The 21804-nt window shown below is 48.2% G+C and overlaps 31 non-coding genes across 31 annotated transcripts; all 31 read right to left on the bottom strand.

Annotated features, from left to right (window-relative positions):
• Positions 1-184: 184 nt before the first annotated feature.
• Positions 185-303, bottom strand: LOC143870548 (5S ribosomal RNA). Its single transcript, XR_013245324.1, has one exon. It is a non-coding gene; the product is annotated as a 5S ribosomal RNA (ribosomal RNA).
• Positions 304-900: 597 nt separating this feature from the next.
• Positions 901-1019, bottom strand: LOC143870547 (5S ribosomal RNA). Its single transcript, XR_013245323.1, has one exon. It is a non-coding gene; the product is annotated as a 5S ribosomal RNA (ribosomal RNA).
• Positions 1020-1616: 597 nt separating this feature from the next.
• Positions 1617-1735, bottom strand: LOC143870545 (5S ribosomal RNA). Its single transcript, XR_013245322.1, has one exon. It is a non-coding gene; the product is annotated as a 5S ribosomal RNA (ribosomal RNA).
• A 597-nt stretch (positions 1736-2332) lies between these two features.
• Positions 2333-2451, bottom strand: LOC143870544 (5S ribosomal RNA). Its single transcript, XR_013245321.1, has one exon. It is a non-coding gene; the product is annotated as a 5S ribosomal RNA (ribosomal RNA).
• A 597-nt stretch (positions 2452-3048) lies between these two features.
• On the bottom strand, positions 3049-3167 carry LOC143870543 (5S ribosomal RNA). The gene has a single exon (XR_013245320.1). It is a non-coding gene; the product is annotated as a 5S ribosomal RNA (ribosomal RNA).
• Positions 3168-3764: 597 nt separating this feature from the next.
• Positions 3765-3883, bottom strand: LOC143870542 (5S ribosomal RNA). The gene has a single exon (XR_013245319.1). It is a non-coding gene; the product is annotated as a 5S ribosomal RNA (ribosomal RNA).
• A 597-nt stretch (positions 3884-4480) lies between these two features.
• Positions 4481-4599, bottom strand: LOC143870541 (5S ribosomal RNA). The gene has a single exon (XR_013245318.1). It is a non-coding gene; the product is annotated as a 5S ribosomal RNA (ribosomal RNA).
• A 597-nt stretch (positions 4600-5196) lies between these two features.
• On the bottom strand, positions 5197-5315 carry LOC143870540 (5S ribosomal RNA). The gene has a single exon (XR_013245317.1). It is a non-coding gene; the product is annotated as a 5S ribosomal RNA (ribosomal RNA).
• A 597-nt stretch (positions 5316-5912) lies between these two features.
• LOC143870538 (5S ribosomal RNA) lies at positions 5913-6031 on the bottom strand. Its single transcript, XR_013245315.1, has one exon. It is a non-coding gene; the product is annotated as a 5S ribosomal RNA (ribosomal RNA).
• Positions 6032-6628: 597 nt separating this feature from the next.
• LOC143870537 (5S ribosomal RNA) lies at positions 6629-6747 on the bottom strand. Its single transcript, XR_013245314.1, has one exon. It is a non-coding gene; the product is annotated as a 5S ribosomal RNA (ribosomal RNA).
• A 597-nt stretch (positions 6748-7344) lies between these two features.
• Positions 7345-7463, bottom strand: LOC143870536 (5S ribosomal RNA). Its single transcript, XR_013245313.1, has one exon. It is a non-coding gene; the product is annotated as a 5S ribosomal RNA (ribosomal RNA).
• A 597-nt stretch (positions 7464-8060) lies between these two features.
• Positions 8061-8179, bottom strand: LOC143870535 (5S ribosomal RNA). The gene has a single exon (XR_013245312.1). It is a non-coding gene; the product is annotated as a 5S ribosomal RNA (ribosomal RNA).
• Positions 8180-8776: 597 nt separating this feature from the next.
• LOC143870534 (5S ribosomal RNA) lies at positions 8777-8895 on the bottom strand. The gene has a single exon (XR_013245311.1). It is a non-coding gene; the product is annotated as a 5S ribosomal RNA (ribosomal RNA).
• A 597-nt stretch (positions 8896-9492) lies between these two features.
• Positions 9493-9611, bottom strand: LOC143870533 (5S ribosomal RNA). The gene has a single exon (XR_013245310.1). It is a non-coding gene; the product is annotated as a 5S ribosomal RNA (ribosomal RNA).
• A 597-nt stretch (positions 9612-10208) lies between these two features.
• LOC143870532 (5S ribosomal RNA) lies at positions 10209-10327 on the bottom strand. Its single transcript, XR_013245309.1, has one exon. It is a non-coding gene; the product is annotated as a 5S ribosomal RNA (ribosomal RNA).
• A 597-nt stretch (positions 10328-10924) lies between these two features.
• LOC143870531 (5S ribosomal RNA) lies at positions 10925-11043 on the bottom strand. Its single transcript, XR_013245308.1, has one exon. It is a non-coding gene; the product is annotated as a 5S ribosomal RNA (ribosomal RNA).
• Positions 11044-11640: 597 nt separating this feature from the next.
• Positions 11641-11759, bottom strand: LOC143870530 (5S ribosomal RNA). Its single transcript, XR_013245307.1, has one exon. It is a non-coding gene; the product is annotated as a 5S ribosomal RNA (ribosomal RNA).
• Positions 11760-12356: 597 nt separating this feature from the next.
• On the bottom strand, positions 12357-12475 carry LOC143870529 (5S ribosomal RNA). Its single transcript, XR_013245306.1, has one exon. It is a non-coding gene; the product is annotated as a 5S ribosomal RNA (ribosomal RNA).
• A 597-nt stretch (positions 12476-13072) lies between these two features.
• On the bottom strand, positions 13073-13191 carry LOC143870527 (5S ribosomal RNA). Its single transcript, XR_013245304.1, has one exon. It is a non-coding gene; the product is annotated as a 5S ribosomal RNA (ribosomal RNA).
• Positions 13192-13788: 597 nt separating this feature from the next.
• LOC143870526 (5S ribosomal RNA) lies at positions 13789-13907 on the bottom strand. Its single transcript, XR_013245303.1, has one exon. It is a non-coding gene; the product is annotated as a 5S ribosomal RNA (ribosomal RNA).
• A 597-nt stretch (positions 13908-14504) lies between these two features.
• LOC143870525 (5S ribosomal RNA) lies at positions 14505-14623 on the bottom strand. The gene has a single exon (XR_013245302.1). It is a non-coding gene; the product is annotated as a 5S ribosomal RNA (ribosomal RNA).
• A 597-nt stretch (positions 14624-15220) lies between these two features.
• Positions 15221-15339, bottom strand: LOC143870524 (5S ribosomal RNA). The gene has a single exon (XR_013245301.1). It is a non-coding gene; the product is annotated as a 5S ribosomal RNA (ribosomal RNA).
• A 597-nt stretch (positions 15340-15936) lies between these two features.
• LOC143873085 (5S ribosomal RNA) lies at positions 15937-16055 on the bottom strand. The gene has a single exon (XR_013247808.1). It is a non-coding gene; the product is annotated as a 5S ribosomal RNA (ribosomal RNA).
• A 597-nt stretch (positions 16056-16652) lies between these two features.
• On the bottom strand, positions 16653-16771 carry LOC143870523 (5S ribosomal RNA). Its single transcript, XR_013245300.1, has one exon. It is a non-coding gene; the product is annotated as a 5S ribosomal RNA (ribosomal RNA).
• Positions 16772-17368: 597 nt separating this feature from the next.
• LOC143870522 (5S ribosomal RNA) lies at positions 17369-17487 on the bottom strand. Its single transcript, XR_013245299.1, has one exon. It is a non-coding gene; the product is annotated as a 5S ribosomal RNA (ribosomal RNA).
• Positions 17488-18030: 543 nt separating this feature from the next.
• LOC143870521 (5S ribosomal RNA) lies at positions 18031-18149 on the bottom strand. Its single transcript, XR_013245298.1, has one exon. It is a non-coding gene; the product is annotated as a 5S ribosomal RNA (ribosomal RNA).
• Positions 18150-18746: 597 nt separating this feature from the next.
• LOC143870520 (5S ribosomal RNA) lies at positions 18747-18865 on the bottom strand. The gene has a single exon (XR_013245297.1). It is a non-coding gene; the product is annotated as a 5S ribosomal RNA (ribosomal RNA).
• A 597-nt stretch (positions 18866-19462) lies between these two features.
• Positions 19463-19581, bottom strand: LOC143874497 (5S ribosomal RNA). Its single transcript, XR_013249175.1, has one exon. It is a non-coding gene; the product is annotated as a 5S ribosomal RNA (ribosomal RNA).
• A 597-nt stretch (positions 19582-20178) lies between these two features.
• Positions 20179-20297, bottom strand: LOC143872974 (5S ribosomal RNA). Its single transcript, XR_013247697.1, has one exon. It is a non-coding gene; the product is annotated as a 5S ribosomal RNA (ribosomal RNA).
• Positions 20298-20894: 597 nt separating this feature from the next.
• Positions 20895-21013, bottom strand: LOC143870519 (5S ribosomal RNA). The gene has a single exon (XR_013245296.1). It is a non-coding gene; the product is annotated as a 5S ribosomal RNA (ribosomal RNA).
• A 597-nt stretch (positions 21014-21610) lies between these two features.
• Positions 21611-21729, bottom strand: LOC143870518 (5S ribosomal RNA). The gene has a single exon (XR_013245295.1). It is a non-coding gene; the product is annotated as a 5S ribosomal RNA (ribosomal RNA).
• Between the last annotated feature and the right edge of the window lie 75 nt (positions 21730-21804).

Raw genomic sequence — 21804 nt, 5'->3', positions numbered from 1 at the left:
AACGACACTATCACCCCGCCATAATAAAGACCGGACGTCTTTGAATTCACCATCCGGAAGAAAATAAAAAGATCCGAACCGAAACGTAGGAGGCGACGCACTAAACGTGCGTTTCAGTTCGCATCGATGTTCCAGAACCGAAAGATTGTTCGAAAAAAGTGGTAGATAGCCGAAAAAAGTGACAGGGGTGCAACACGAGGACTTCCCAGGAGGTCACCCATCCTAGTACTACTCTCGCCCAAGCACGCTTAACTTCGGAGTTCTGATGGGATCCAGTGCATTTGTGCTGGTATGATCGCACCCAGCATGCCTCTCCATTGTCAAAGTAATAAAGAGTTTCCACTCGCATTGTCGTACGAAGTCCGTTTAAATGAAAGTGCGAAAAAATCCTGCTAGATGACACCGGATGGACGATCCGAGCATGTCGGGAAGCCGGATGACCGCTAGAGCTGTCATCGCGCGATGGATCTTCCCGAGTACCCCCGAATCAATATAAGAATCGCCACGATCTGACGGGCGGATCAAAAGTTATCGTCGGAACGATATTTGTGCACCAAGGGTAGCTCACGGCCAGTAAACACCTTCCGACCGGATTCATGACTCACATCCACTAGTACACTCATCCGCTATAGCCTGTACGTCACTGAATCTAAACAAACCCCCGCTATAATTTGACTGCAAATGAAATGTCAGAACGAATTCCGTTTATCGAATCAAACGACACTATCACCCCGCCATAATAAAGACCGGACGTCTTTGAATTCACCATCCGGAAGAAAATAAAAAGATCCGAACCGAAACGTAGGAGGCGACGCACTAAACGTGCGTTTCAGTTCGCATCGATGTTCCAGAACCGAAAGATTGTTCGAAAAAAGTGGTAGATAGCCGAAAAAAGTGACAGGGGTGCAACACGAGGACTTCCCAGGAGGTCACCCATCCTAGTACTACTCTCGCCCAAGCACGCTTAACTTCGGAGTTCTGATGGGATCCAGTGCATTTGTGCTGGTATGATCGCACCCAGCATGCCTTTCCATTGTCAAAGTAATAAAGAGTTTCCACTCGCATTGTCGTACGAAGTCCGTTTAAATGAAAGTGCGAAAAAATCCTGCTAGATGACACCGGATGGACGATCCGAGCATGTCGGGAAGCCGGATGACCGCCAGGGCTGTCATCGCGCGATGAATCTTCCCGAGTACCCCCGAATCAATATAAGAATCGCCACGATCTGACGGGCGGATCAAAAGTTATCGTCGGAACGATATTTGTGCACCAAGGGTAGCTCACGGCCAGTAAACACCTTCCGACCGGATTCATGACTCGCATCCACTAGTACACTCATCCGCTATAGCCTGTACGTCACTGAATCTAAACAAACCCCCGCTATAATTTGACTGCAAATGAAATGTCAGAACGAATTCCGTTTATCGAATCAAACGACACTATCACCCCGCCATAATAAAGACCGGACGTCTTTAAATTCACCATCCGGAAGAAAATAAAAAGATCCGAACCGAAACGTAGGAGGCGACGCACTAAACGTGCGTTTCAGTTCGCATCGATGTTCCAGAACCGAAAGATTGTTCGAAAAAAGTGGTAGATAGCCGAAAAAAGTGACAGGGGTGCAACACGAGGACTTCCCAGGAGGTCACCCATCCTAGTACTACTCTCGCCCAAGCACGCTTAACTTCGGAGTTCTGATGGGATCCAGTGCATTTGTGCTGGTATGATCGCACCCAGCATGCCTCTCCATTGTCAAAGTAATAAAGAGTTTCCACTCGCATTGTCGTACGAAGTCCGTTTAAATGAAAGTGCGAAAAAATCCTGCTAGATGACACCGGATGGACGATCCGAGCATGTCGGGAAGCCGGATGACCGCCAGAGCTGTCATCGCGCGATGGATCTTCCCGAGTACCCCCGAATCAATATAAGAATCGCCACGATCTGACGGGCGGATCAAAAGTTATCGTCGGAACGATATTTGTGCACCAAGGGTAGCTCACGGCCAGTAAACACCTTCCGACCGGATTCATGACTCACATCCACTAGTACACTCATCCGCTATAGCCTGTACGTCACTGAATCTAAACAAACCCCCGCTATAATTTGACTGCAAATGAAATGTCAGAACGAATTCCGTTTATCGAATCAAACGACACTATCACCCCGCCATAATAAAGACCGGACGTCTTTGAATTCACCATCCGGAAGAAAATAAAAAGATCCGAACCGAAACGTAGGAGGCGACGCACTAAACGTGCGTTTCAGTTCGCATCGATGTTCCAGAACCGAAAGATTGTTCGAAAAAAGTGGTAGATAGCCGAAAAAAGTGACAGGGGTGCAACACGAGGACTTCCCAGGAGGTCACCCATCCTAGTACTACTCTCGCCCAAGCACGCTTAACTTCGGAGTTCTGATGGGATCCAGTGCATTTGTGCTGGTATGATCGCACCCAGCATGCCTTTCCATTGTCAAAGTAATAAAGAGTTTCCACTCGCATTGTCGTACGAAGTCCGTTTAAATGAAAGTGCGAAAAAATCCTGCTAGATGACACCGGATGGACGATCCGAGCATGTCGGGAAGCCGGATGACCGCCAGGGCTGTCATCGCGCGATTAATCTTCCCGAGTACCCCCGAATCAATATAAGAATCGCCACGATCTGACGGGCGGATCAAAAGTTATCGTCGGAACGATATTTGTGCACCAAGGGTAGCTCACGGCCAGTAAACACCTTCCGACCGGATTCATGACTCGCATCCACTAGTACACTCATCCGCTATAGCCTGTACGTCACTGAATCTAAACAAACCCCCGCTATAATTTGACTGCAAATGAAATGTCAGAACGAATTCCGTTTATCGAATCAAACGACACTATCACCCCGCCATAATAAAGACCGGACGTCTTTAAATTCACCATCCGGAAGAAAATAAAAAGATCCGAACCGAAACGTAGGAGGCGACGCACTAAACGTGCGTTTCAGTTCGCATCGATGTTCCAGAACCGAAAGATTGTTCGAAAAAAGTGGTAGATAGCCGAAAAAAGTGACAGGGGTGCAACACGAGGACTTCCCAGGAGGTCACCCATCCTAGTACTACTCTCGCCCAAGCACGCTTAACTTCGGAGTTCTGATGGGATCCAGTGCATTTGTGCTGGTATGATCGCACCCAGCATGCCTCTCCATTGTCAAAGTAATAAAGAGTTTCCACTCGCATTGTCGTACGAAGTCCGTTTAAATGAAAGTGCGAAAAAATCCTGCTAGATGACACCGGATGGACGATCCGAGCATGTCGGGAAGCCGGATGACCGCCAGGGCTGTCATCGCGCGATGAATCTTCCCGAGTACCCCCGAATCAATATAAGAATCGCCACGATCTGACGGGCGGATCAAAAGTTATCGTCGGAACGATATTTGTGCACCAAGGGTAGCTCACGGCCAGTAAACACCTTCCGACCGGATTCATGACTCGCATCCACTAGTACACTCATCCGCTATAGCCTGTACGTCACTGAATCTAAACAAACCCCCGCTATAATTTGACTGCAAATGAAATGTCAGAACGAATTCCGTTTATCGAATCAAACGACACTATCACCCCGCCATAATAAAGACCGGACGTCTTTAAATTCACCATCCGGAAGAAAATAAAAAGATCCGAACCGAAACGTAGGAGGCGACGCACTAAACGTGCGTTTCAGTTCGCATCGATGTTCCAGAACCGAAAGATTGTTCGAAAAAAGTGGTAGATAGCCGAAAAAAGTGACAGGGGTGCAACACGAGGACTTCCCAGGAGGTCACCCATCCTAGTACTACTCTCGCCCAAGCACGCTTAACTTCGGAGTTCTGATGGGATCCAGTGCATTTGTGCTGGTATGATCGCACCCAGCATGCCTTTCCATTGTCAAAGTAATAAAGAGTTTCCACTCGCATTGTCGTACGAAGTCCGTTTAAATGAAAGTGCGAAAAAATCCTGCTAGATTACACCGGATGGACGATCCGAGCATGTCGGGAAGCCGGATGACCGCCAGGGCTGTCATCGCGCGATTAATCTTCCCGAGTAGCCCCGAATCAATATAAGAATCGCTACGATCTGACGGGCGGATCAAAAGTTATCGTCGGAACGATATTTGTGCACCAAGGGTAGCTCACGGCCAGTAAACACCTTCCGACCGGATTCATGACTCGCATCCACTAGTACACTCATCCGCTATAGCCTGTACGTCACTGAATCTAAACAAACCCCCGCTATAATTTGACCGCAAATGAAATGTCAGAACGAATTCCGTTTATCGAATCAAACGACACTATCACCCCGCCATAATAAAGACCGGACGTCTTTGAATTCACCATCCGGAAGAAAATAAAAAGATCCGAACCGAAACGTAGGAGGCGACGCACTAAACGTGCGTTTCAGTTCGCATCGATGTTCCAGAACCGAAAGATTGTTCGAAAAAAGTGGTAGATAGCCGAAAAAAGTGACAGGGGTGCAACACGAGGACTTCCCAGGAGGTCACCCATCCTAGTACTACTCTCGCCCAAGCACGCTTAACTTCGGAGTTCTGATGGGATCCAGTGCATTTGTGCTGGTATGATCGCACCCAGCATGCCTTTCCATTGTCAAAGTAATAAAGAGTTTCCACTCGCATTGTCGTACGAAGTCCGTTTAAATGAAAGTGCGAAAAAATCCTGCTAGATGACACCGGATGGACGATCCGAGCATGTCGGGAAGCCGGATGACCGCCAAGGCTGTCATCGCGCGATGAATCTTCCCGAGTAGCCCCGAATCAATATAAGAATCGCCACGATCTGACGGGCGGATCAAAAGTTATCGTCGGAACGATATTTGTGCACCAAGGGTAGCTCACGGCCAGTAAACACCTTCCGACCGGATTCATGACTCGCATCCACTAGTACACTCATCCGCTATAGCCTGTACATCACTGAATCTAAACAAACCCCCGCTATAATTTGACCGCAAATGAAATGTCAGAACGAATTCCGTTTATCGAATCAAACGACACTATCACCCCGCCATAATAAAGACCGGACGTCTTTGAATTCACCATCCGGAAGAAAATAAAAAGATCCGAACCGAAACGTAGGAGGCGACGCACTAAACGTGCGTTTCAGTTCGCATCGATGTTCCAGAACCGAAAGATTGTTCGAAAAAAGTGGTAGATAGCCGAAAAAAGTGACAGGGGTGCAACACGAGGACTTCCCAGGAGGTCACCCATCCTAGTACTACTCTCGCCCAAGCACGCTTAACTTCGGAGTTCTGATGGGATCCAGTGCATTTGTGCTGGTATGATCGCACCCAGCATGCCTCTCCATTGTCAAAGTAATAAAGAGTTTCCACTCGCATTGTCGTACGAAGTCCGTTTAAATGAAAGTGCGAAAAAATCCTGCTAGATGACACCGGATGGACGATCCGAGCATGTCGGGAAGCCGGATGACCGCCAGAGCTGTCATCGCGCGATGGATCTTCCCGAGTACCCCCGAATCAATATAAGAATCGCCACGATCTGACGGGCGGATCAAAAGTTATCGTCGGAACGATATTTGTGCACCAAGGGTAGCTCACGGCCAGTAAACACCTTCCGACCGGATTCATGACTCACATCCACTAGTACACTCATCCGCTATAGCCTGTACGTCACTGAATCTAAACAAACCCCCGCTATAATTTGACTGCAAATGAAATGTCAGAACGAATTCCGTTTATCGAATCAAACGACACTATCACCCCGCCATAATAAAGACCGGACGTCTTTGAATTCACCATCCGGAAGAAAATAAAAAGATCCGAACCGAAACGTAGGAGGCGACGCACTAAACGTGCGTTTCAGTTCGCATCGATGTTCCAGAACCGAAAGATTGTTCGAAAAAAGTGGTAGATAGCCGAAAAAAGTGACAGGGGTGCAACACGAGGACTTCCCAGGAGGTCACCCATCCTAGTACTACTCTCGCCCAAGCACGCTTAACTTCGGAGTTCTGATGGGATCCAGTGCATTTGTGCTGGTATGATCGCACCCAGCATGCCTTTCCATTGTCAAAGTAATAAAGAGTTTCCACTCGCATTGTCGTACGAAGTCCGTTTAAATGAAAGTGCGAAAAAATCCTGCTAGATGACACCGGATGGACGATCCGAGCATGTCGGGAAGCCGGATGACCGCCAGGGCTGTCATCGCGCGATGAATCTTCCCGAGTACCCCCGAATCAATATAAGAATCGCCACGATCTGACGGGCGGATCAAAAGTTATCGTCGGAACGATATTTGTGCACCAAGGGTAGCTCACGGCCAGTAAACACCTTCCGACCGGATTCATGACTCGCATCCACTAGTACACTCATCCGCTATAGCCTGTACGTCACTGAATCTAAACAAACCCCCGCTATAATTTGACTGCAAATGAAATGTCAGAACGAATTCCGTTTATCGAATCAAACGACACTATCACCCCGCCATAATAAAGACCGGACGTCTTTAAATTCACCATCCGGAAGAAAATAAAAAGATCCGAACCGAAACGTAGGAGGCGACGCACTAAACGTGCGTTTCAGTTCGCATCGATGTTCCAGAACCGAAAGATTGTTCGAAAAAAGTGGTAGATAGCCGAAAAAAGTGACAGGGGTGCAACACGAGGACTTCCCAGGAGGTCACCCATCCTAGTACTACTCTCGCCCAAGCACGCTTAACTTCGGAGTTCTGATGGGATCCAGTGCATTTGTGCTGGTATGATCGCACCCAGCATGCCTCTCCATTGTCAAAGTAATAAAGAGTTTCCACTCGCATTGTCGTACGAAGTCCGTTTAAATGAAAGTGCGAAAAAATCCTGCTAGATGACACCGGATGGACGATCCGAGCATGTCGGGAAGCCGGATGACCGCCAGAGCTGTCATCGCGCGATGGATCTTCCCGAGTACCCCCGAATCAATATAAGAATCGCCACGATCTGACGGGCGGATCAAAAGTTATCGTCGGAACGATATTTGTGCACCAAGGGTAGCTCACGGCCAGTAAACACCTTCCGACCGGATTCATGACTCACATCCACTAGTACACTCATCCGCTATAGCCTGTACGTCACTGAATCTGAACAAACCCCCGCTATAATTTGACTGCAAATGAAATGTCAGAACGAATTCCGTTTATCGAATCAAACGACACTATCACCCCGCCATAATAAAGACCGGACGTCTTTGAATTCACCATCCGGAAGAAAATAAAAAGATCCGAACCGAAACGTAGGAGGCGACGCACTAAACGTGCGTTTCAGTTCGCATCGATGTTCCAGAACCGAAAGATTGTTCGAAAAAAGTGGTAGATAGCCGAAAAAAGTGACAGGGGTGCAACACGAGGACTTCCCAGGAGGTCACCCATCCTAGTACTACTCTCGCCCAAGCACGCTTAACTTCGGAGTTCTGATGGGATCCAGTGCATTTGTGCTGGTATGATCGCACCCAGCATGCCTTTCCATTGTCAAAGTAATAAAGAGTTTCCACTCGCATTGTCGTACGAAGTCCGTTTAAATGAAAGTGCGAAAAAATCCTGCTAGATGACACCGGATGGACGATCCGAGCATGTCGGGAAGCCGGATGACCGCCAGGGCTGTCATCGCGCGATTAATCTTCCCGAGTACCCCCGAATCAATATAAGAATCGCCACGATCTGACGGGCGGATCAAAAGTTATCGTCGGAACGATATTTGTGCACCAAGGGTAGCTCACGGCCAGTAAACACCTTCCGACCGGATTCATGACTCGCATCCACTAGTACACTCATCCGCTATAGCCTGTACGTCACTGAATCTAAACAAACCCCCGCTATAATTTGACTGCAAATGAAATGTCAGAACGAATTCCGTTTATCGAATCAAACGACACTATCACCCCGCCATAATAAAGACCGGACGTCTTTAAATTCACCATCCGGAAGAAAATAAAAAGATCCGAACCGAAACGTAGGAGGCGACGCACTAAACGTGCGTTTCAGTTCGCATCGATGTTCCAGAACCGAAAGATTGTTCGAAAAAAGTGGTAGATAGCCGAAAAAAGTGACAGGGGTGCAACACGAGGACTTCCCAGGAGGTCACCCATCCTAGTACTACTCTCGCCCAAGCACGCTTAACTTCGGAGTTCTGATGGGATCCAGTGCATTTGTGCTGGTATGATCGCACCCAGCATGCCTTTCCATTGTCAAAGTAATAAAGAGTTTCCACTCGCATTGTCGTACGAAGTCCGTTTAAATGAAAGTGCGAAAAAATCCTGCTAGATTACACCGGATGGACGATCCGAGCATGTCGGGAAGCCGGATGACCGCCAGGGCTGTCATCGCGCGATGATTCTTCCCGAGTAGCCCCGAATCAATATAAGAATCGCTACGATCTGACGGGCGGATCAAAAGTTATCGTCGGAACGATATTTGTGCACCAAGGGTAGCTCACGGCCAGTAAACACCTTCCGACCGGATTCATGACTCGCATCCACTAGTACACTCATCCGCTATAGCCTGTACGTCACTGAATCTAAACAAACCCCCGCTATAATTTGACCGCAAATGAAATGTCAGAACGAATTCCGTTTATCGAATCAAACGACACTATCACCCCGCCATAATAAAGACCGGACGTCTTTGAATTCACCATCCGGAAGAAAATAAAAAGATCCGAACCGAAACGTAGGAGGCGACGCACTAAACGTGCGTTTCAGTTCGCATCGATGTTCCAGAACCGAAAGATTGTTCGAAAAAAGTGGTAGATAGCCGAAAAAAGTGACAGGGGTGCAACACGAGGACTTCCCAGGAGGTCACCCATCCTAGTACTACTCTCGCCCAAGCACGCTTAACTTCGGAGTTCTGATGGGATCCAGTGCATTTGTGCTGGTATGATCGCACCCAGCATGCCTCTCCATTGTCAAAGTAATAAAGAGTTTCCACTCGCATTGTCGTATGAAGTCCGTTTAAATGAAAGTGCGAAAAAATCCTGCTAGATGACACCGGATGGACGATCCGAGCATGTCGGGAAGCCGGATGACCGCCAAGGCTGTCATCGCGCGATGAATCTTCCCGAGTACCCCCGAATCAATATAAGAATCGCCACGATCTGACGGGCGGATCAAAAGTTATCGTCGGAACGATATTTGTGCACCAAGGGTAGCTCACGGCCAGTAAACACCTTCCGACCGGATTCATGACTCGCATCCACTAGTACACTCATCCGCTATAGCCTGTACGTCACTGAATCTAAACAAACCCCCGCTATAATTTGACTGCAAATGAAATGTCAGAACGAATTCCGTTTATCGAATCAAACGACACTATCACCCCGCCATAATAAAGACCGGACGTCTTTGAATTCACCATCCGGAAGAAAATAAAAAGATCCGAACCGAAACGTAGGAGGCGACGCACTAAACGTGCGTTTCAGTTCGCATCGATGTTCCAGAACCGAAAGATTGTTCGAAAAAAGTGGTAGATAGCCGAAAAAAGTGACAGGGGTGCAACACGAGGACTTCCCAGGAGGTCACCCATCCTAGTACTACTCTCGCCCAAGCACGCTTAACTTCGGAGTTCTGATGGGATCCAGTGCATTTGTGCTGGTATGATCGCACCCAGCATGCCTCTCCATTGTCAAAGTAATAAAGAGTTTCCACTCGCATTGTCGTACGAAGTCCGTTTAAATGAAAGTGCGAAAAAATCCTGCTAGATGACACCGGATGGACGATCCGAGCATGTCGGGAAGCCGGATGACCGCCAGGGCTGTCATCGCGCGATGATTCTTCCCGAGTACCCCCGAATCAATATAAGAATCGCCACGATCTGACGGGCGGATCAAAAGTTATCGTCGGAACGATATTTGTGCACCAAGGGTAGCTCACGGCCAGTAAACACCTTCCGACCGGATTCATGACTCGCATCCACTAGTACACTCATCCGCTATAGCCTGTACGTCACTGAATCTAAACAAACCCCCGCTATAATTTGACCGCAAATGAAATGTCAGAACGAATTCCGTTTATCGAATCAAACGACACTATCACCCCGCCATAATAAAGACCGGACGTCTTTGAATTCACCATCCGGAAGAAAATAAAAAGATCCGAACCGAAACGTAGGAGGCGACGCACTAAACGTGCGTTTCAGTTCGCATCGATGTTCCAGAACCGAAAGATTGTTCGAAAAAAGTGGTAGATAGCCGAAAAAAGTGACAGGGGTGCAACACGAGGACTTCCCAGGAGGTCACCCATCCTAGTACTACTCTCGCCCAAGCACGCTTAACTTCGGAGTTCTGATGGGATCCAGTGCATTTGTGCTGGTATGATCGCACCCAGCATGCCTCTCCATTGTCAAAGTAATAAAGAGTTTCCACTCGCATTGTCGTACGAAGTCCGTTTAAATGAAAGTGCGAAAAAATCCTGCTAGATGACACCGGATGGACGATCCGAGCATGTCGGGAAGCCGGATGACCGCCAGGGCTGTCATCGCGCGATAAATCTTCCCGAGTACCCCCGAATCAATATAAGAATCGCCACGATCTGACGGGCGGATCAAAAGTTATCGTCGGAACGATATTTGTGCACCAAGGGTAGCTCACGGCCAGTAAACACCTTCCGACCGGATTCATGACTCGCATCCACTAGTACACTCATCCGCTATAGCCTGTACGTCACTGAATCTAAACAAACCCCCGCTATAATTTGACTGCAAATGAAATGTCAGAACGAATTCCGTTTATCGAATCAAACGACACTATCACCCCGCCATAATAAAGACCGGACGTCTTTAAATTCACCATCCGGAAGAAAATAAAAAGATCCGAACCGAAACGTAGGAGGCGACGCACTAAACGTGCGTTTCAGTTCGCATCGATGTTCCAGAACCGAAAGATTGTTCGAAAAAAGTGGTAGATAGCCGAAAAAAGTGACAGGGGTGCAACACGAGGACTTCCCAGGAGGTCACCCATCCTAGTACTACTCTCGCCCAAGCACGCTTAACTTCGGAGTTCTGATGGGATCCAGTGCATTTGTGCTGGTATGATCGCACCCAGCATGCCTTTCCATTGTCAAAGTAATAAAGAGTTTCCACTCGCATTGTCGTACGAAGTCCGTTTAAATGAAAGTGCGAAAAAATCCTGCTAGATTACACCGGATGGACGATCCGAGCATGTCGGGAAGCCGGATGACCGCCAGGGCTGTCATCGCGCGATGATTCTTCCCGAGTAGCCCCGAATCAATATAAGAATCGCTACGATCTGACGGGCGGATCAAAAGTTATCGTCGGAACGATATTTGTGCACCAAGGGTAGCTCACGGCCAGTAAACACCTTCCGACCGGATTCATGACTCGCATCCACTAGTACACTCATCCGCTATAGCCTGTACGTCACTGAATCTAAACAAACCCCCGCTATAATTTGACCGCAAATGAAATGTCAGAACGAATTCCGTTTATCGAATCAAACGACACTATCACCCCGCCATAATAAAGACCGGACGTCTTTGAATTCACCATCCGGAAGAAAATAAAAAGATCCGAACCGAAACGTAGGAGGCGACGCACTAAACGTGCGTTTCAGTTCGCATCGATGTTCCAGAACCGAAAGATTGTTCGAAAAAAGTGGTAGATAGCCGAAAAAAGTGACAGGGGTGCAACACGAGGACTTCCCAGGAGGTCACCCATCCTAGTACTACTCTCGCCCAAGCACGCTTAACTTCGGAGTTCTGATGGGATCCAGTGCATTTGTGCTGGTATGATCGCACCCAGCATGCCTCTCCATTGTCAAAGTAATAAAGAGTTTCCACTCGCATTGTCGTACGAAGTCCGTTTAAATGAAAGTGCGAAAAAATCCTGCTAGATGACACCGGATGGACGATCCGAGCATGTCGGGAAGCCGGATGACCGCCAAGGCTGTCATCGCGCGATGAATCTTCCCGAGTACCCCCGAATCAATATAAGAATCGCCACGATCTGACGGGCGGATCAAAAGTTATCGTCGGAACGATATTTGTGCACCAAGGGTAGCTCACGGCCAGTAAACACCTTCCGACCGGATTCATGACTCGCATCCACTAGTACACTCATCCGCTATAGCCTGTACGTCACTGAATCTAAACAAACCCCCGCTATAATTTGACTGCAAATGAAATGTCAGAACGAATTCCGTTTATCGAATCAAACGACACTATCACCCCGCCATAATAAAGACCGGACGTCTTTGAATTCACCATCCGGAAGAAAATAAAAAGATCCGAACCGAAACGTAGGAGGCGACGCACTAAACGTGCGTTTCAGTTCGCATCGATGTTCCAGAACCGAAAGATTGTTCGAAAAAAGTGGTAGATAGCCGAAAAAAGTGACAGGGGTGCAACACGAGGACTTCCCAGGAGGTCACCCATCCTAGTACTACTCTCGCCCAAGCACGCTTAACTTCGGAGTTCTGATGGGATCCAGTGCATTTGTGCTGGTATGATCGCACCCAGCATGCCTCTCCATTGTCAAAGTAATAAAGAGTTTCCACTCGCATTGTCGTACGAAGTCCGTTTAAATGAAAGTGCGAAAAAATCCTGCTAGATGACACCGGATGGACGATCCGAGCATGTCGGGAAGCCGGATGACCGCCAGGGCTGTCATCGCGCGATGATTCTTCCCGAGTACCCCCGAATCAATATAAGAATCGCCACGATCTGACGGGCGGATCAAAAGTTATCGTCGGAACGATATTTGTGCACCAAGGGTAGCTCACGGCCAGTAAACACCTTCCGACCGGATTCATGACTCGCATCCACTAGTACACTCATCCGCTATAGCCTGTACGTCACTGAATCTAAACAAACCCCCGCTATAATTTGACCGCAAATGAAATGTCAGAACGAATTCCGTTTATCGAATCAAACGACACTATCACCCCGCCATAATAAAGACCGGACGTCTTTGAATTCACCATCCGGAAGAAAATAAAAAGATCCGAACCGAAACGTAGGAGGCGACGCACTAAACGTGCGTTTCAGTTCGCATCGATGTTCCAGAACCGAAAGATTGTTCGAAAAAAGTGGTAGATAGCCGAAAAAAGTGACAGGGGTGCAACACGAGGACTTCCCAGGAGGTCACCCATCCTAGTACTACTCTCGCCCAAGCACGCTTAACTTCGGAGTTCTGATGGGATCCAGTGCATTTGTGCTGGTATGATCGCACCCAGCATGCCTCTCCATTGTCAAAGTAATAAAGAGTTTCCACTCGCATTGTCGTACGAAGTCCGTTTAAATGAAAGTGCGAAAAAATCCTGCTAGATGACACCGGATGGACGATCCGAGCATGTCGGGAAGCCGGATGACCGCCAAGGCTGTCATCGCGCGATGAATCTTCCCGAGTACCCCCGAATCAATATAAGAATCGCCACGATCTGACGGGCGGATCAAAAGTTATCGTCGGAACGATATTTGTGCACCAAGGGTAGCTCACGGCCAGTAAACACCTTCCGACCGGATTCATGACTCGCATCCACTAGTACACTCATCCGCTATAGCCTGTACGTCACTGAATCTAAACAAACCCCCGCTATAATTTGACTGCAAATGAAATGTCAGAACGAATTCCGTTTATCGAATCAAACGACACTATCACCCCGCCATAATAAAGACCGGACGTCTTTGAATTCACCATCCGGAAGAAAATAAAAAGATCCGAACCGAAACGTAGGAGGCGACGCACTAAACGTGCGTTTCAGTTCGCATCGATGTTCCAGAACCGAAAGATTGTTCGAAAAAAGTGGTAGATAGCCGAAAAAAGTGACAGGGGTGCAACACGAGGACTTCCCAGGAGGTCACCCATCCTAGTACTACTCTCGCCCAAGCACGCTTAACTTCGGAGTTCTGATGGGATCCAGTGCATTTGTGCTGGTATGATCGCACCCAGCATGCCTCTCCATTGTCAAAGTAATAAAGAGTTTCCACTCGCATTGTCGTACGAAGTCCGTTTAAATGAAAGTGCGAAAAAATCCTGCTAGATGACACCGGATGGACGATCCGAGCATGTCGGGAAGCCGGATGACCGCCAGAGCTGTCATCGCGCGATGGATCTTCCCGAGTACCCCCGAATCAATATAAGAATCGCCACGATCTGACGGGCGGATCAAAAGTTATCGTCGGAACGATATTTGTGCACCAAGGGTAGCTCACGGCCAGTAAACACCTTCCGACCGGATTCATGACTCGCATCCACTAGTACACTCATCCGCTATAGCCTGTACGTCACTGAATCTAAACAAACCCCCGCTATAATTTGACTGCAAATGAAATGTCAGAACGAATTCCGTTTATCGAATCAAACGACACTATCACCCCGCCATAATAAAGACCGGACGTCTTTGAATTCACCATCCGGAAGAAAATAAAAAGATCCGAACCGAAACGTAGGAGGCGACGCACTAAACGTGCGTTTCAGTTCGCATCGATGTTCCAGAACCGAAAGATTGTTCGAAAAAAGTGGTAGATAGCCGAAAAAAGTGACAGGGGTGCAACACGAGGACTTCCCAGGAGGTCACCCATCCTAGTACTACTCTCGCCCAAGCACGCTTAACTTCGGAGTTCTGATGGGATCCAGTGCATTTGTGCTGGTATGATCGCACCCAGCATGCCTCTCCATTGTCAAAGTAATTAAGAGTTTCCACTCGCATTGTCGTACGAAGTCCGTTTAAATGAAAGTGCGAAAAAATCCTGCTAGATGACACCGGATGGACGATCCGAGCATGTCGGGAAGCCGGATGACCGCCAGGGCTGTCATCGCGCGATGAATCTTCCCGAGTACCCCCGAATCAATATAAGAATCGCCACGATCTGACGGGCGGATCAAAAGTTATCGTCGGAACGATATTTGTGCACCAAGGGTAGCTCACGGCCAGTAAACACCTTCCGACCGGATTCATGACTCGCATCCACTAGTACACTCATCCGCTATAGCCTGTACGTCACTGAATCTAAACAAACCCCCGCTATAATTTGACTGCAAATGAAATGTCAGAACGAATTCCGTTTATCGAATCAAACGACACTATCACCCCGCCATAATAAAGACCGGACGTCTTTGAATTCACCATCCGGAAGAAAATAAAAAGATCCGAACCGAAACGTAGGAGGCGACGCACTAAACGTGCGTTTCAGTTCGCATCGATGTTCCAGAACCGAAAGATTGTTCGAAAAAAGTGGTAGATAGCCGAAAAAAGTGACAGGGGTGCAACACGAGGACTTCCCAGGAGGTCACCCATCCTAGTACTACTCTCGCCCAAGCACGCTTAACTTCGGAGTTCTGATGGGATCCAGTGCATTTGTGCTGGTATGATCGCACCCAGCATGCCTTTCCATTGTCAAAGTAATAAAGAGTTTCCACTCGCATTGTCGTACGAAGTCCGTTTAAATGAAAGTGCGAAAAAATCCTGCTAGATGACACCGGATGGACGATCCGAGCATGTCGGGAAGCCGGATGACCGCCAGAGCTGTCATCGCGCGATGGATCTTCCCGAGTACCCCCGAATCAATATAAGAATCGCCACGATCTGACGGGCGGATCAAAAGTTATCGTCGGAACGATATTTGTGCACCAAGGGTAGCTCACGGCCAGTAAACACCTTCCGACCGGATTCATGACTCGCATCCACTAGTACACTCATCCGCTATAGCCTGTACGTCACTGAATCTAAACAAACCCCCGCTATAATTTGACGGCAAATGAAATGTCAGAACGAATTCCGTTTATCGAATCAAACGACACTATCACCCCGCCATAATAAAGACCGGACGTCTTTGAATTCACCATCCGGAAGAAAATAATAAGATCCGAACCGAAACGTAGGAGGCGACGCACTAAACGTGCGTTTCAGTTCGCATCAATGTTCCAGAACCGAAAGATTGTTCGAAAAAAGTGGTAGATAGCCGAAAAAAGTGACAGGGGTGCAACACGAGGACTTCCCAGGAGGTCACCCATCCTAGTACTACTCTCGCCCGAGCACGCTTAACTTCGGAGTTCTGATGGGATCCAGTGCATTTGTGCTGGTATGATCGCACCCAGCATGCCTCTCCATTGTCAAAGTAATTAAGAGTTTCCACTCGCATTGTCGTACGAAGTCCGTTTAAATGAAAGTGCGAAAAAATCCTGCTAGATGACACCGGATGGACGATCCGAGCATGTCGGGAAGCCGGATGACCGCCAGAGCTGTCATCGCGCGATGGATCTTCCCGAGTACCCCCGAATCAATATAAGAATCGCCACGATCTGACGGGCGGATCAAAAGTTATCGTCGGAACGATATTTGTGCACCAAGGGTAGCTCACGGCCAGTAAACACCTTCCGACCGGATTCATGACTCGCATCCACTAGTACACTCATCCGCTATAGCCTGTACGTCACTGAATCTAAACAAACCCCCGCTATAATTTGACTGCAAATGAAATGTCAGAACGAATTCCGTTTATCGAATCAAACGACACTATCACCCCGCCATAATAAAGACCGGACGTCTTTGAATTCACCATCCGGAAGAAAATAAAAAGATCCGAACCGAAACGTAGGAGGCGACGCACTAAACGTGCGTTTCAGTTCGCATCGATGTTCCAGAACCGAAAGATTGTTCGAAAAAAGTGGTAGATAGCCGAAAAAAGTGACAGGGGTGCAACACGAGGACTTCCCAGGAGGTCACCCATCCTAGTACTACTCTCGCCCAAGCACGCTTAACTTCGGAGTTCTGATGGGATCCAGTGCATTTGTGCTGGTATGATCGCACCCAGCATGCCTCTCCATTGTCAAAGTAATAAAGAGTTTCCACTCGCATTGTCGTACGAAGTCCGTTTAAATGAAAGTGCGAAAAAATCCTGCTAGATTACACCGGATGGACGATCCGAGCATGTCGGGAAGCCGGATGACCGCCAGGGCTGTCATCGCGCGATGGATCTTCCCGAGTAGCCCCTAATCAATATAAGAATCGCCACGATCTGACGGGCGGATCAAAAGTTATCGTCGGAACGATATTTGTGCACCAAGGGTAGCTCACGGCCAGTAAACACCTTCCGACCGGATTCATGACTCGCATCCACTAGTACACTCATCCGCTATAGCCTGTACGTCACTGAATCTAAACAAACCCCCGCTATAATTTGACCGCAAATGAAATGTCAGAACGAATTCCGTTTATCGAATCAAACGACACTATCACCCCGCCATAATAAAGACCGGACGTGTTTGAATTCACCATCCGGAAGAAAATAAAAAGATCCGAACCGAAACGTAGGAGGCGACGCACTAAACGTGCGTTTCAGTTCGCATCGATGTTACAGAACCGAAAGATTGTTCGAAAAAAGTGGTAGATAGCCGAAAAAAGTGACAGGGGTGCAACACGAGGACTTCCCAGGAGGTCACCCATCCTAGTACTACTCTCGCCCAAGCACGCTTAACTTCGGAGTTCTGATGGGATCCAGTGCATTTGTGCTGGTATGATCGCACCCAGCATGCCTCTCCATTGTCAAAGTAATTAAGAGTTTCCACTCGCATTGTCGTACGAAGTCCGTTTAAATGAAAGTGCGAAAAAATCCTGCTAGATGACACCGGATGGACGATCCGAGCATGTCGGGAAGCCGGATGACCGCCAGGGCTGTCATCGCGCGATGGATCTTCCCGAGTACCCCCGAATCAATATAAGAATCGCCACGATCTGACGGGCGGATCAAAAGTTATCGTCGGAACGATATTTGTGCACCAAGGGTAGCTCACGGCCAGTAAACACCTTCCGACCGGATTCTAAACAAACCCCCGCTATAATTTGACTGCAAATGAAATGTCAGAACGAATTCCGTTTATCGAATCAAACGACACTATCACCCCGCCATAATAAAGACCGGACGTCTTTGAATTCACCATCCGGAAGAAAATAAAAAGATCCGAACCGAAACGTAGGAGGCGACGCACTAAACGTGCGTTTCAGTTCGCATCGATGTTCCAGAACCGAAAGATTGTTCGAAAAAAGTGGTAGATAGCCGAAAAAAGTGACAGGGGTGCAACACGAGGACTTCCCAGGAGGTCACCCATCCTAGTACTACTCTCGCCCAAGCACGCTTAACTTCGGAGTTCTGATGGGATCCAGTGCATTTGTGCTGGTATGATCGCACCCAGCATGCCTCTCCATTGTCAAAGTAATAAAGAGTTTCCACTCGCATTGTCGTACGAAGTCCGTTTAAATGAAAGTGCGAAAAAATCCTGCTAGATGACACCGGATGGACGATCCGAGCATGTCGGGAAGCCGGATGACCGCCAGGGCTGTCATCGCGCGATGGATCTTCCCGAGTACCCCCGAATCAATATAAGAATCGCCACGATCTGACGGGCGGATCAAAAGTTATCGTCGGAACGATATTTGTGCACCAAGGGTAGCTCACGGCCAGTAAACACCTTCCGACCGGATTCATGACTCGCATCCACTAGTACACTCATCCGCTATAGCCTGTACGTCACTGAATCTAAACAAACCCCCGCTATAATTTGACCGCAAATGAAATGTCAGAACGAATTCCGTTTATCGAATCAAACGACACTATCACCCCGCCATAATAAAGACCGGACGTGTTTGAATTCACCATCCGGAAGAAAATAAAAAGATCCGAACCGAAACGTAGGAGGCGACGCACTAAACGTGCGTTTCAGTTCGCATCGATGTTACAGAACCGAAAGATTGTTCGAAAAAAGTGGTAGATAGCCGAAAAAAGTGACAGGGGTGCAACACGAGGACTTCCCAGGAGGTCACCCATCCTAGTACTACTCTCGCCCAAGCACGCTTAACTTCGGAGTTCTGATGGGATCCAGTGCATTTGTGCTGGTATGATCGCACCCAGCATGCCTCTCCATTGTCAAAGTAATTAAGAGTTTCCACTCGCATTGTCGTACGAAGTCCGTTTAAATGAAAGTGCGAAAAAATCCTGCTAGATGACACCGGATGGACGATCCGAGCATGTCGGGAAGCCGGATGACCGCCAGGGCTGTCATCGCGCGATGGATCTTCCCGAGTACCCCCGAATCAATATAAGAATCGCCACGATCTGACGGGCGGATCAAAAGTTATCGTCGGAACGATATTTGTGCACCAAGGGTAGCTCACGGCCAGTAAACACCTTCCGACCGGATTCATGACTCGCATCCACTAGTACACTCATCCGCTATAGCCTGTACGTCACTGAATCTAAACAAACCCCCGCTATAATTTGACCGCAAATGAAATGTCAGAACGAATTCCGTTTATCGAATCAAACGACACTATCACCTCGCCATAATAAAGACCGGACGTCTTTGAATTCACCATCCGGAAGAAAATAAAAAGATCCGAACCGAAACGTAGGAGGCGACGCACTAAACGTGCGTTTCAGTTCGCATCGATGTTACAGAACCGAAAGATTGTTCGAAAAAAGTGGTAGATAGCCGAAAAAAGTGACAGGGGTGCAACACGAGGACTTCCCAGGAGGTCACCCATCCTAGTACTACTCTCGCCCAAGCACGCTTAACTTCGGAGTTCTGATGGGATACAGTGCATTTGTGCTGGTATGATCGCACCCAGCATGCCTCTCCATTGTCAAAGTAATTAAGAGTTTCCACTCGCATTGTCGTACGAAGTCCGTTTAAATGAAAGTGCGAAAAAATCCTGCTAGATGACACCGGATGGACGATCCGAGCATGTCGGGAAGCCGGATGACCGCCAGGGCTGTCATCGCGCGATGGATCTTCCCGAGTACCCCCGAATCAATATAAGAATCGCCACGATCTGACGGGCGGATCAAAAGTTATCGTCGGAACGATATTTGTGCACCAAGGGTAGCTCACGGCCAGTAAACACCTTCCGACCGGATTCATGACTCGCATCCACTAGTACACTCATCCGCTATAGCCTGTACGTCACTGAATCTAAACAAACCCCCGCTATAATTTGACCGCAAATGAAATGTCAGAACGAATTCCGTTTATCGAATCAAACGACACTATCACCTCGCCATAATAAAGACCGGACGTCTTTGAATTCACCATCCGGAAGAAAATAAAAAGATCCGAACCGAAACGTAGGAGGCGACGCACTAAACGTGCGTTTCAGTTCGCATCGATGTTCCAGAACCGAAAGATTGTTCGAAAAAAGTGGTAGATAGCCGAAAAAAGTGACAGGGGTGCAACACGAGGACTTCCCATGAGGTCACCCATCCTAGTACTACTCTCGCCCAAGCACGCTTAACTTCGGAGTTCTGATGGGATCCAGTGCATTTGTGCTGGTATGATCGCACCCAGCATGCCTTTCCATTGTCAAAGTAATAAAGAGTTTCCACTCGCATTGTCGTACGAAGTCCGTTTAAATGAAAGTGCGAAAAAATCCTGCTAGATGACACCGGATGGACGATCCGAGCATGTCGGGAAGCCGGATGACCGCCAGGGCTGTCATCGCGCGATGAATCTTCCCGAGTACCCCCGAATCAATATAAGAATCGCCACGATCTGACGGGCGGATCAAAAGTTATCGTCGGAACGATATTTGTGCACCAAGGGTAGCTCACGGCCAGTAAACACCTTCCGACCGGATTCATGACTCGCATCCACTAGTACACTCATCTGCTATAGCCTGTACGTCACTGAATCTAAACAAACCCCCGCTATAATTTGACGGCAAATGAAATGTCAGAACGAATTCCGTTTATCGAATCAAACGACACTATCACCCCGCCATAATAAAGACCGGACGTCTTTGAATTCACCATCCGGAAGAAAATAATAAGATCCGAACCGAAACGTAGGAGGCGACGCACTAAACGTGCGTTTCAGTTCGCATCGATGTTCCAGAACCGAAACATTGTTCGAAAAAAGTGGTAGATAGCCGAAAAAAGTGACAGGGGTGCAACACGAGGACTTCCCAGGAGGTCACCCATCCTAGTACTACTCTCGCCCAAGCACGCTTAACTTCGGAGTTCTGATGGGATCCAGTGCATTTGTGCTGGTATGATCGCACCCAGCATGCCTCTCCATTGTCAAAGTAATAAAGAGTTTCCACTCGCATTGTCGTACGAAGTCCGTTTAAATGAAAGTGCGAAAAAATCCTGCTAGATGACACCGGATGGACGATCCGAGCATGTCGGGAAGCCGGATGACCGCCAGGGCTGTCATCGCGCGATGATTCTTCCCGAGTACCCCCGAATCAATATAAGAATCGCCACGATCTGACGGGCGGATCAAAAGTTATCGTCGGAACGATATTTGTGCACCAAGGGTAGCTCACGGCCAGTAAACACCTTCCGACCGGATTCATGACTCGCATCCACTAGTACACTCATCCGCTATAGCCTGTACGTCACTGAATCTAAACAAACCCCCGCTATAATTTGACCGCAAATGAAATGTCAGAACGAATTCCGTTTATCGAATCAAACGACACTATCACCCCGCCATAATAAAGACCGGACGTCTTTGAATTCACCATCCGGAAGAAAATAAAAAGATCCGAACCGAAACGTAGGAGGCGACGCACTAAACGTGCGTTTCAGTTCGCATCGATGTTCCAGAACCGAAAGATTGTTCGAAAAAAGTGGTAGATAGCCGAAAAAAGTGACAGGGGTGCAACACGAGGACTTCCCAGGAGGTCACCCATCCTAGTACTACTCTCGCCCAAGCACGCTTAACTTCGGAGTTCTGATGGGATCCAGTGCATTTGTGCTGGTATGATCGCACCCAGCATGCCTCTCCATTGTCAAAGTAATAAAGAGTTTCCACTCGCATTGTCGTACGAAGTCCGTTTAAATGAAACT

Source organism: Tasmannia lanceolata, unplaced genomic scaffold (assembly GCF_043159265.1).
Source record: "Tasmannia lanceolata isolate RefF3 unplaced genomic scaffold, GAP_Taslan_0.1 ptg000003l, whole genome shotgun sequence".
Lineage (NCBI taxonomy): Eukaryota > Viridiplantae > Streptophyta > Magnoliopsida > Canellales > Winteraceae > Tasmannia > Tasmannia lanceolata.
This window is presented reverse-complemented; position numbering and strand designations above follow the sequence as displayed.